Below are 12,143 nucleotides of genomic sequence, written 5' to 3'. Positions count from 1 at the left end.
GCAGCACAGCGTAGTCCCTGCTGAAACCATCCTTCCAGGTGCAATGACGTCATTGGATTGCATCCACCCTCCCCATGTAGGAGGTGCTTCAGCGCTCCGCTGACAACTGATAAGGACAGATACCACACCCAGTCCCAGCCAAAAAGCCGAGAAGCGTTGCACTTGCCAAAATGGAATACTTATGCCCCGTACACACTGTAGGGGTGCAGACTGGCGCTGATTGACTTTAGGCAGTCCCAGTGTGTTTGTTCGGGTGGCCACCCCGTTGAGAGAGAGATTTCAGTACAGGAATAGTAAAGACAGGAACACGGTGTATCTGAAATCATTCTCTGACTTTACTGATAATACTAAGACAATTATATGCATTACAAAAAGGGGAGGGGACGAAATACATTAATTTGGGTAAGAAATAAAGAATTATTATGTTGGCAATATGTGATTGGTTAATACAAATACTACGGCCCGGATTCACAGACACTGACGCATATTTATGCCGCCGTAGCGTATCTCCTTTACGTTACGCCGACGCAGCGCAGAGAGGCAAGCAATGAATTCACAAAGCACTTCCTCCCAAATCTGCGCTGGGCTTCTCAGGCGTAAGTCGGCGTAAGTGGAAGTGGGCGTGAGCCATGCTAATGAGGCGTGACCCTATGCAAATGATGGGCCGAGCGCCAGACAGATAAGTATCGCTAACTGCGCATGCGCCGTACCGTGGGCGCATCTCAGTGCGCATGCTCACAATCAGGTCGGAACAACTGCCTAAGATACGTCGGATCACTGCCTACAGCGTGAACGTAACCTACGCCTAGTCATATTCACATCCTACGTAAACTACGTAAAAAACGTCGGCTTGTGTTCCCTGGTGCAGCTTTTTGCATGAATGCTGCTGAGTTACACCTCCTTTATGGGGCATAACTTTACGCCGGACGTATGACTTTACGCGCACTGCGTCGGACGGACGTACGTTCGTGAATCGGTGTATCTCCCTCATTTGCATATGTGAATAGAAAATCAATGGGAGCGCCAAATACGTCCAGCGTAAATATGCGCCCACTCTACGCCGGTGTAGGCAAGTTACGTCGGTCGGATGAAGCCTATTTTCAGGCGTATCTTAGTTTCTGAGTCTGGCGCATTGATACGACGGCGCATATTTGCACTTACGCGGCGTATCTCGAGATACGTCGGCGCAAGTGCTTTGTGAATCCGGGCCTACGTCTTCTGTACTCGTTAAAAACAGACCTTCTATTCATTAAAAAGTCTTAGTAAGTGAAAAACAACAGCTGCATAATATTATTGAAAAAGGAGGAAAGTACAAGATAGGGAAAATATAGATAAAAAATATAATACAGTTCTAGCAATTAATAAGGAATGTCTCACATGTAATAGACTATATAAAAACAACACCTGTGAGAACAATAACAAAAAGAAAGATACATTTCTAGCAATTACTAAGGAATGTTTCGCATGTATAATCTTTTGTTCAGAGATAAAAACTACAAGAAATTATGTATGTGAGGCCTTTTAGAATTCTACTAAAATTAGTGAAATAACATTCACTCTGAAACCCTTAACCCCTTACAATCATATGTAACAGTTAAGGAAGGACCCTAGCTTCAGAACCTTAAACCCTTACACACACGATCGGAATTTCCGGTGGGATAAAAGGCGATGGAATTTTCCGTCGGAATTCCGTTCAAGCTGTCTTGCATACACACTGTCAGACCAAATTCGTGGTTCGTGGTTTTTTTCTCTGTCGGAGTTCCACACAGACGATCGGAATATTCGATAGGAAAAAAATAAAACATGTTCTATTTCTAAACTCCGACAGAAAAAAAGTCAGATGGGGCCCACACACGGTCGAAATATCCGATGAAAAAAACGTGTGTGGTTTTTGAAGAGTTTTGGAAAAGGTGTCTGTAATGTGTAAGTTAACCCTTATAGGCGCCTGTGGGGAGGTGTAGAGAAGCCTGATCCAGGCAATGAAGCGAGGGTCAAAGCCATATCGCTGCAGAACCTGGAACAACTACGGCCACTCCACACTATCGAAGGCCTTACAGGTGTCTAGGGACACAATGGCCCAGCTAAGGGTGCAGTCATATGGGTATTGAAGATTTTGGAACAATCTACGGATGTTCATTCTCGTAGATCTGCCTGGAATGAAACCTCCTTGATCACTCCCGACCAGCTGTGCAACCACAGCATTCAGACGATTGGCCAGGACTTTTGCAAGAATTTTGACATCCACATTTATAAGAGAGATAGGACGATAGGAGTCACATTTAAGGGGATCTTTCCGTGGTTTCAGAAGTAGAATTATTAGGGCTTCCCGCATCGTGGGAGGGAGAATCCCATCTTTTAGAGCGGAATTATAAGTCCGCAAAAGGAATACAGACGAGCGGACTGTCCGCTAAAAATGGTCCGCCGGACCGTTTTCAGCGGACATGTCCGCCCGGAGATTTCTGTCTGATGGTTGTACACACCATCAGACAGAAATCCGCGCGGACAGACAGCGCGGTGACGTGGCTGCGCCGTCGCGGCGACGTGCGCGACCCTGGAAGGTCAATGCTTCCACGCATTCCACTCTGGTTGTCCTCCTCCAGAACCCTACTTTTTGCTTTCAAGCAATGTATCCAGCTTCTTCCCAGCAGCAGCATAAGGAAAGGGGGTGCACTGTGATGTAAGGGAGAGTGGGGGACTCAATTTCTGATGGTGGGGGGGCTCTTGACATCTAATGTAAGGGGAGGGGATGCGCTGGACAGCTAATCTTACAGATACAACCGGCCCTTTTGAGGGCAATCATAATGCTGATGCGGCCCACCATGAAATTGAGTTTGACACCCCTGTTCTATGGAATAGAAGATTTACAAATCAATTTCTACAATACAATTATATCACAACATTAAAAAACACACTTTTCTGCAATCCTGGGATGCTGCACAACCTCCCACAGTACCCCAAAACACCCCCAAGACACCAAAAGGTCCTTCCCATGTAGCCATAAGTGCAATGCAAAATTAGCTCATATTAATGGTAGAGTTTCCCTAAAAACCATAGCTATGCTGGGTTCCCCCCTTCCCTCTCCCGCCGCTTGCTGTAGACTGTCACAGTCAGGATGGAGAGTGGGGAAGGGGCTACTTAAAGCGGAGTTCCACCTAAAAATGGAACTTCTGCTTAACCCACTCCTCGCCCCCTTACATGCCACATTTGGCATGTAATTTTTTTTTTGGGGGGGGGGGTGGGGGCTTCAGGAGAAGGGGACTTCCTGTCCCACTTCCTCCTTCCGCCGAGGGGCTGTAAAGGCGATTAGCTTAATCGCCTTATTGCAGCCCCTCCCTGTAGGCGAGCGCCTGTCCAATCGGACGGCGCAGCGCCGCTGGGTGCCAGGCCGTGAAGCCGAAAGGTGTCACTGCCGGGTGCCCACACTAGGAATGAAGTCGCCGGCCAGCGAGGGGGGGCGAGGAGCGGAGCCCCGACTGGCGCGTCGCTGGAGCCGTGGAGCAGGTAAGTGTCTGTTTATTAAAAGCCAGCAGCTACACTTTTTGTAGCTGCTGACTATTAATAAACTTAAAAAAAGGGCGGAAAACCCCTTTAACATGTCATGGGAAGATCAGTCTAAAATGCCCAGGCTTATTTTCTGTCCCAGTCTGGGCCTGCCGGTTAGGGTCAATGGACCTGGGTGACCTAGACTTCCATGTACCGATCAGTGCGTAACACCAGAGACATCTGAGATTTGCAGTGACCGGCTGTCACCTCCAGTTCAGGTGTTTGCCATTTTTAGAATCTGCACAGCACCAAGAATCTTTTTAAAGCCTCTACCACTTCTTGGACGACGTCTTGATTGTCGGCTTATGTAGGCCAGAAGCTGGCAAAGCAACACATCCTTGTCCTAGAAGTCATTTTCCAAGTTCAGTTGACTAGTGAAAAAACAGGGAAAGCAGTTAACCCCTTCTCAATCTATGAAGGATCTTGGAGTATTTCATACCCGGATAAGTCAAGTGGTTTTTTAAAACTGCAAAAATTTCAAAAATGAAAATGTGTGTATGAAGAGTCATGGAGACAGCATTTATGTTCTCATTGGGACCTTTAACAGCGGCCATTCAAGTGGTGCCTTGGGCCATGTGGCATTTCAATTTGCCTTCTTTAGTCAGTGGGATGGGCTGTCTATGGATCAGGTCTTTGTGTCTGCGCAAATTAGCAAGAACTGGAGTTCTGGACATCACCAGTGTGCCTCTTTTGCGGCGTGCCTCTCAGCCCAGGAGACAGAATAATTCTGATGTCAGATGTCAGTCAGTCTGGTGGAATGCAGATGCTCTGTGTCAGGGAAATAGCCGAGTAATTGGCATTCCTGCCAGTGTCCATCATGGCCGCGCCAGACCTACTCCATTGCGCACGCACGCACACAGATGCGCACACCGGACGGCGCGCATGCCGGATGGCGCGCATGCATGCTGTGACTGTGTGGGCACACCCCCGGCCTATTTAAACCTATCACTGGTGCATACAGGTTGCTGGATTATCATCAGCTTCCTGTGTCTCCTGAGTCTCCTGAATCTTTGGCTTGACCCTTGGCTTACGCCTGAACCTGTGACTCTGCTTATCTCCTCGCATCTGACCCCGGCTTGGCTGACTACTCCATTATCTTCTGCTCCTGTGTATGACCCGGCTTGTTCCTGTAAATTCCCTTGGACTGATTCCTGTGTATGACCCTTGGCCTGGCTCCAGACTTCGTTCTTGGTTTACCTACGGGACCACACCAGAACCCTTCCTTGCACGGCTACTGAGTCCGCTCTTCCAGCACACCCCAGCCACCTTCTGCCTGCATCTACCCAGTCAGCAGCAGTACTGGCAATCCGTGCACCTTTGGGCCCCGCACTCCCTGTCTCATTCCCAGGGGTGCGGTGCACTTAGCCACAAGGGGCACCCTCTCAGGAATCCGGCCTCACACCAGAGACTTGACACTCTGGCTGTCTTAAAATGAAAGGCATTTTTTTCTAGCATTGCAAGCTTTTCATGATCTTCCTCCAAAGGGTCCCTAGTCAAGTTGATCACTGTCAACGAGACAACATTAGCCTATATTGGGGGGGCACCAAGAGTCTACTTGCTGGGAAAGCAGAATACACTAACAGATTAATAGGGGCAGAATATTTTCCAACAATGAGTAATTCAACGAGTCTTGGATCTATGGCAGAGGTGTAGCTTGAAGCTTGTGGGCCCCGATGCAAAAGTTGACCTGGCCACTAGGCTGTTCTCACCCTGTGCTCCTCTCCATTCAGGAAATGGCTTGTCCCCAGCCATTGAGAATGGAGGGGTGTGGACTGTGGAAGGCAAAGTGGAAGCGCAGTACTGGAGCGTGGCTGTGGGGCCCTTGGGCAGATCGGAGCTGGACTTTGTGGAGGATATGATAATATGACAGGGAGGCTGCAGGGGCCCACTGGAGCTAGGGATGGGGTTGCAATTGTGACCCCTGCAACCCCTTATGCTACGCCCATTATCTATGGGGCATTCCAGCGTTAGTTCTCATAGAGACTCCACTGAACACGCAGCTTTTGCTATTTGCAACAGGGTACAAAGGTGAAGTAAAAGAAGCTGGGTTCACAGTGCCAAAGGATTTTTCCGTTGGTCTTTGTCTTCCTCCAGTGTCCTTGATTATTAAGATTCTTCTGAAAATTTGGGCTGAAAACGTTTATGCTATACAGGTGCTTTCCACCTGCCGGGGAGACCTTGGTTTTAATTTTCCAATCAAAAAGTTGCGCTAATTTCTAAAATATGTGATTGAATGGGTTAAAAGTAACAACATATAAATAAAGTCCATCCTATGTGGTAATATCAATGTGAAATGATCAACGATGTACACAAGATATGTGTCAGGTCACCTGTGGCCAGGTGACAAGTGCACCCCGTTGGGGTCAGGGATGCACCACAGGGTAGTGAACCCTATGGCCGACTGCTGCGATTAGAGAGGAAGCGTGAACCCAAGATCGCCCAGGGCGCGGAGTCTAAGACCCAGCTTTATGTTCACCAGAGCCTCTAGTGGTGAGGATGGCCTTCGCCGCAGCTGGATCCAGGTCGCGACCCCTGGGATCCCCTAGGTCACGCTCCGCAGGGAGAGAGGGGAAGCAGCAAGCAGGACAAGCGGTAGTGATGAGTAAGCCGAGGTCAGGGCAACAGGCAGACAAGGGTAACCGAGGGACAGGCAAAAGGTCAGGATCACAAGCAAACAGGAGAAATCAGGGACGAGCCAAAAACAGTACACAGGAAGATAATCGTAGCACACTGGAGACAGGAACTAAAGCCAACAACACGGTTGAACAGCAAAGCAGACTAGCAGTGCAGTGGTTAATATAGGCTTCCTGGGATGGCCTAGGGTGGAGCAATACAGGGAGGAAGGTGATAAAAGACAGTCAGAAGGAGGGTCAGGCCTCTAATGAACACATGGAGATCAGGTAAGCTGCCAGACTTTATTGCATATCCATGACAATATGTGATATGAAATAGAGAGATGACTTCCACCACTAGACACACTGCCGCTTAACGACTTCTTATGATCTCTTATTATGGGAGATCACAAGCGCTTTTGGCTTAATACCCAGCCCGGGCCTTTGTTAAACACAGCAACAGTCACAGTGTCTTCATAGGTTTCCAACACTCAAGGGAACATAATGCCACACAATCCCTATAAAGAAACAAAAGTCTTCCATAGTGTAAAATCTTATAGTAATTTTAATGTAAAAAATGTGTTGCACTTACACTTAAGTACCGTATTTATCGGCGTATATCGCGCACTTTTTTCCCCTTAAAATAAGGGGAAAATCGTGGGTGCGCGATATACGCCGATAGCCGCTTCCCGCGCTCAGTTTGAATGGAGCGCCGACATATACCGAGTGCAGTACACTCGGGTACATTCGGCTAGGCTTGGCTTCGCTCGTGCTCACGCATAAACGTCACAGAGCGTGAGCACGAGCGAAGCCGAGCCTTGCCGAGTGTACCCGAGTGTACTGCACTCGGTATATGTCGGCGGAGGCATTCGAACTGAGCGCGGGAAGCGGGGACTCGACTTGAGGCGCGCGCTGGAGAAGCCGGGAGGACACCATCGAGGCCGCAGACGGACGCCGGACCGGACGATGGACGCTGGGCAAGACACCAAAACTGTAAGTAATACAATCTTATAAAAAAAACATTTACAGGAATTTCGGGGCAACTTTAGGGGTGCGCACTATACGCGGGAGCGCGCTATACCCCAATAAATACGGTAGATAAACAGAGCATAAAAAATCAAGCCGGCCGACTCTCCAATGCAGCCCGTCACTCTGAGACCTACACGAACGCGGTGACGTCAGCAAGTCGCTCCTGCCTTGGTTTTCATTGCTCCTCCAGATATCATCAGCAGCTCCAATCCCATTTCTGGTCAAAGAAGATTTTTTATGCCAACGTCCGTGGCAGCACTCCATTCCAGCGAGACTCTTTTAGCCTGGCTATTGAATCGGCTATACTAGAGGTGCAGGGATTCTCATCCGGGGTGGTTCAGACGTTAGGGAAGGCCACAAGATCATCAAAGAAAACTACATATTAGTGGATATGAAGGAAGTTTGTTCTGCAAAAGATTTCTCTCCTGTGTCCCCAGCTCTAGCTGATATCCCGGACATTTTTACAATCAGCACTAGAGATTGGTCTGGCATACAACGCCATTAACCACCTGCCAATCCGGCCGCTGACTATTTACGGCCACAAGGTCGCTGCGGACACAGACAAGGAGAGGAGGAGGGAGGGGAGCACTCTGGCGCTTGAGCGCCTCCACCTCTGTGGCGCCTGGGTGAACTGCACCCTCAGTCTAGAAACGGCCCTGCTGCTGGAGTGCTGGTCTCGATCGGGCGACTGATTTTCCGCCCTGTTCCCTGGCTGGCGCCGTAAGGCAAGTCCCCGTGTTGCCTTGCGCTAGCGCCGGCCCTGATTGCAGTACCTTCCTGCAAAGATCCTTTTTGTGTCTATTTACCAGAAATAGTGATTCTACGTCCATCTCCAAAGCTCAGTTCTAAAATGGTATCCAGCTTCCAGGAAAAGTGAGAGGCAGTCCTTCCAAACTTTCACACGAGAGTCACTGAGTACACAGCAGGAAGACTTCAGTTGCTAACAGTGGATTCAGCAAGCAATTACGCCTGCGTATCCATAGATACGCAGCGTAATTGCTAAGTAGCGCCAGCGCATCGACTTTCTGTATTCAGAAAGCTCGATACGCCGGCTGTAGCCTAAGATACCACTGGCATAAGGCTCTTATGCCGTCGTATCTTAGGCTGCATTCTGACGCTGGCCGCTAGGTGGCGTTCCCGTAGTTGTCAGCGTAGAGTATGCAAATTGCATACTCACGCTGATTCACAAACGTACGCGCGCCCGGCGGTCATCTTTTACGTCGTTTGCGTTCGTCGCTTTCTGCGTAAGGCTGCTCCTGCTATTAGGAGGCGCAGCCAATGGTAAGTATACACGTCGTTCCCGCGTCGCGACGTTCGAATTTTACGTAATTTGCGTAAGTGATTCGTGAATGGCGCTGGACGCCATTTACGCTCACTTTGAAGCAAATGACGTCCTTGCGACGTCATTTGCCGCAATGCACGTCGGGAAAGTTTCCCGATGGAGCATGCGCTCTACGCTCGGCGCGGGAGCGTGCCTAATTTAAATGATTCCCGCCCCCTACGGGATCATTTACATTAGGCGCCCTTACGCAGGGCAAGTTTACACAGCGCACACGCAATTTACGGAGCTACTGCACCGTGAATCGCGGGTAGCGCAGTAAATTTGCCGGGGCGCAGGGCAAAAACGCTGCCGTGCGCCTCCGTAAATAAGGGGCAAATCTACCTGAATCCGGGCCATTGAGTACACAGCAGGAAGACTTCAGTTGCTAACAGTGTTCATGCAAAGGTCAAAAGACGTGAGGAAAGTGGACAATCTTTTCATTTTGCCATCAGGTTCTCGTCAACGTCTATTGGTTTACCCAAGGGTGATTAGATTGGCATGCCGGAAGTAGGCTTTTCTGCTCAGGAACAGGTGCAAGCTCCTTCGACCAGAGGAGTGTCAGCCTTTGGGGCAGATATGCCAGGATTTCGGGGGAAGACATGTGAGACAGCCAGCCCTTCATTCAACTTTACAAGCTAAGGGCCAGATTCTCGTCCAGCGGCGTATCTTTGCGGCGACGTAGCGTATCCGATTTACGTTATGCCTCCGCAACTTAGACGTGCAAGTGCAGTATTCTCAAAGCACTTGCTCCGTAAGTTGCGGCGGCGTATCGTAAATCGGCCGGCGTAAGCCCGCCTAATTAAAATTTGAAACAGGGGGGCGTGTTTTATGTAAATGTTCTGTGACCCGACGTGATTGACGTTTTTCACGAACGGCGCATGCGCCGTCCGTGGAAATCTCCCAGTGTGCATTGCTCCTAATACGCCGCAAGGACGTATTGGTTTTGACGTGAACGGAAATTACGTCCAGCCCCATTCACGGACGAGTTACGCAAACGACGTCAAATTTTCAAATTTCGTCGCGGGAACGACGGCCATACTTAACATTGGTACGCCGCACTTACGCCACCATATAGCAGGGGTAACTATACACCGGGAAAAGCCAAACGTAAACGGCGTAACTTTACTGCGTCGGCCGGGCGTACGTTTGTGAATTCGCGTATCTAGCTGATTTACATATTTTGACGCGTAAATCAGCGTACACGCCCCTAGCGGCCAGCGTAAAAATGCACTTACGATCCGACGGCGTAAGAGACTTACGCCTGTCGGATCTAATAGATATCTATGCGTAACTGATTCTATACTGATTAGATACGACGGCACAACGCAGAGATACGACGGCGTATCTGGAGATACGCCGTCGTATCTCCACTGAGAATCTGACCCTAAGTGTGTGGTCAGCAAGTTCTGCAAAGTTTAGGACGAGACTTAAATTCTTTTTGCCTTCAGCAGGTTTTCTTTAACTACTTAAGGACCGGACCAATATGCTGCTAAATGACCCAAGGGGTTTTTACAATTCGTCACTGCGTCGCTTTAACAGACAATTGCGCGGTCGTGCGACGTGGCTCCCAAACAAAATTGGCGTCCTTTTTTCCCCACAAATAGAGCTTTCTTTTGGTGGTATTTGATCACCTCTGCGGTTTTTATTTTTTGCACTATAAACAAAAATAGAGCGACAATTTTGAAAAAAATGCAATATTTTTTACTTTTTGCTATAATAAATATCCCCCAAAAACATATATATATATATAAAAAAAAAAATTCCACAGTTTAGGCCGATACGTATTCTTCTACCAATTTTTTGGTAAAAAAAATCACAATAAGCGTTTATCGATTGGTTTGCGCAAAATTTATAGCGTTTACAAAATAGGGGATAGTTTTATTATTTTATTTTTTTTACTACTAATGGCGGCGATCAGCGATTTTTTCGTGACTGCGACATTATGACGGACACTTTGGACAATTTTGACACATTTTTGGGACCATTGTCATTTTCACAGCAAAAAATGCATTTAAATTGCATTGTTTATTGTGAAAATTACAGTTGCAGTTTGGGAGTTAACCACAGGGGGCGCTGAAGGAGTTAGGGTTCACCTAGTGTGTGTTTACAACTGTAGGGGGGTGTGGCTGTAGGTGTGACGTCATCGATCGAGTCTCCCTATAAAAGGGATCACTCGATCGATGCAGCCGCCACAGTGAAGCACAGGGAAGCCGCGTTTACATACAGCTCTCCCCGTTCTTCAGCTCCGGGGAGCGATCGTGAGGGGTCGGCTAGAAACGAATAGCCGCGCCCTCGTCCCGGATAGCCCCTCGTGAAGCAACGGGAAATGCTGCATGTACCGGGGGGGGGGTCCCGATCGGACCCCCGACCCACGTCTAGGCAGGGACGTACAGGTACGCCAATGTGTCTGTCCGTGCCATTCTGTCGACGTAAATGTACATGCCTTGGCTCAAATCCTGGCCAGCCGCCTGCCTATCTCCTTGCCTTCCCTGGCGGAGTGATCTTCCTCCGCTGCCCATCCAGTAGTAGGCGGGGCCCAAAGAGTAAGACTTGAGAGGCTGTGAGGCGGGCGGCGACGGGCAGAGAGTCGTTGATTGCTGCCATTACTAATAAAGAAAAAATATGTCCCCGGATTTCATTTAAAAAATCTGGTCACCTTAGCCTTGCGGCTTCACTGGCTGTTTCCTACTGCACATTGGGGAGTCTCACGGCGCTTTGTGAAGGGGTGGCTGCTTTCTGGAAAATACACACAGGGCTAGATTCAGGTAGGGGCGCGCAATGTTACGGCGGCGCAGCGTATCGTATTTACGATACGCCGCCGTAAGTTATAGAGGCAAGTGCTGTATTCACAAAGCAATTGCCTTCTAAGTTACGGCGGCGTAGCGTAAATGGGGCCGGCGTAAGCGCGCGTAATTCAAATGTGGATGAGGGGGCGTGTTTTATGTAAATTCTTGGTGACCCGACGTGATTGACGTTTTTCCCGAACGGCGCATGCGCCGTCCGTGGAATTTCCCAGTGTGCATTGCTCCAAAGTACGCCGCAAGGACGTCATTGGTTTCGACGTGAACGTAAATTACGTCCAGCCCTATTCGCAAACGACGTAAAAAATTTCAATTTCGACGCGGGAACGCCGGCCATACTTAACATTGCGTGCGCCTTCTAATAGCAGGAGTAACCTTATGCCGAAAAAGCCCAATGTAAACGACGTAAAAAAATAGCGGCGGGCATACGTAAATTTGTGAATCGGCGTATCTAGGTCATTTGCATATTCTACGCCGAAAACGACGGAAGCGCCACCTAGCGGCCAGCGTGAGAATGCACCCTAAGATACGACAGTGTAAGAGACTTACGCCAGTCAGATCTTAGGCTAATGACGGCGTATCTTGCTTTCTGAATACAGAAAGAAGATACGCCGGCGCAGATTTGAATTTACGCGGCGTATCTATACATACTCCGGCGTAAATTCTCTCTGAATCTAGCCCACAGTTCCCAGAAGTCAGCACGCCTTCATTCCCCAGAAGACAACGCGAGGAGGACGAGGAAGAAAATCTGCTGCGGACTAGGAGGAGGCAGATTAGGAAGATCTGCATAGCAATCGCAATTTCTGGTAAGTAAACATTTTTTTTTTTTTTTTTTCA

The sequence above is a fragment of the Rana temporaria genome, chromosome 13, assembly GCF_905171775.1.
Source record: "Rana temporaria chromosome 13, aRanTem1.1, whole genome shotgun sequence".
Classification (NCBI taxonomy): Eukaryota; Metazoa; Chordata; class Amphibia; order Anura; family Ranidae; genus Rana; species Rana temporaria.
The sequence above is the reverse complement of the archived record's forward strand: the minus strand, read 5'-3'. Positions refer to the sequence as shown.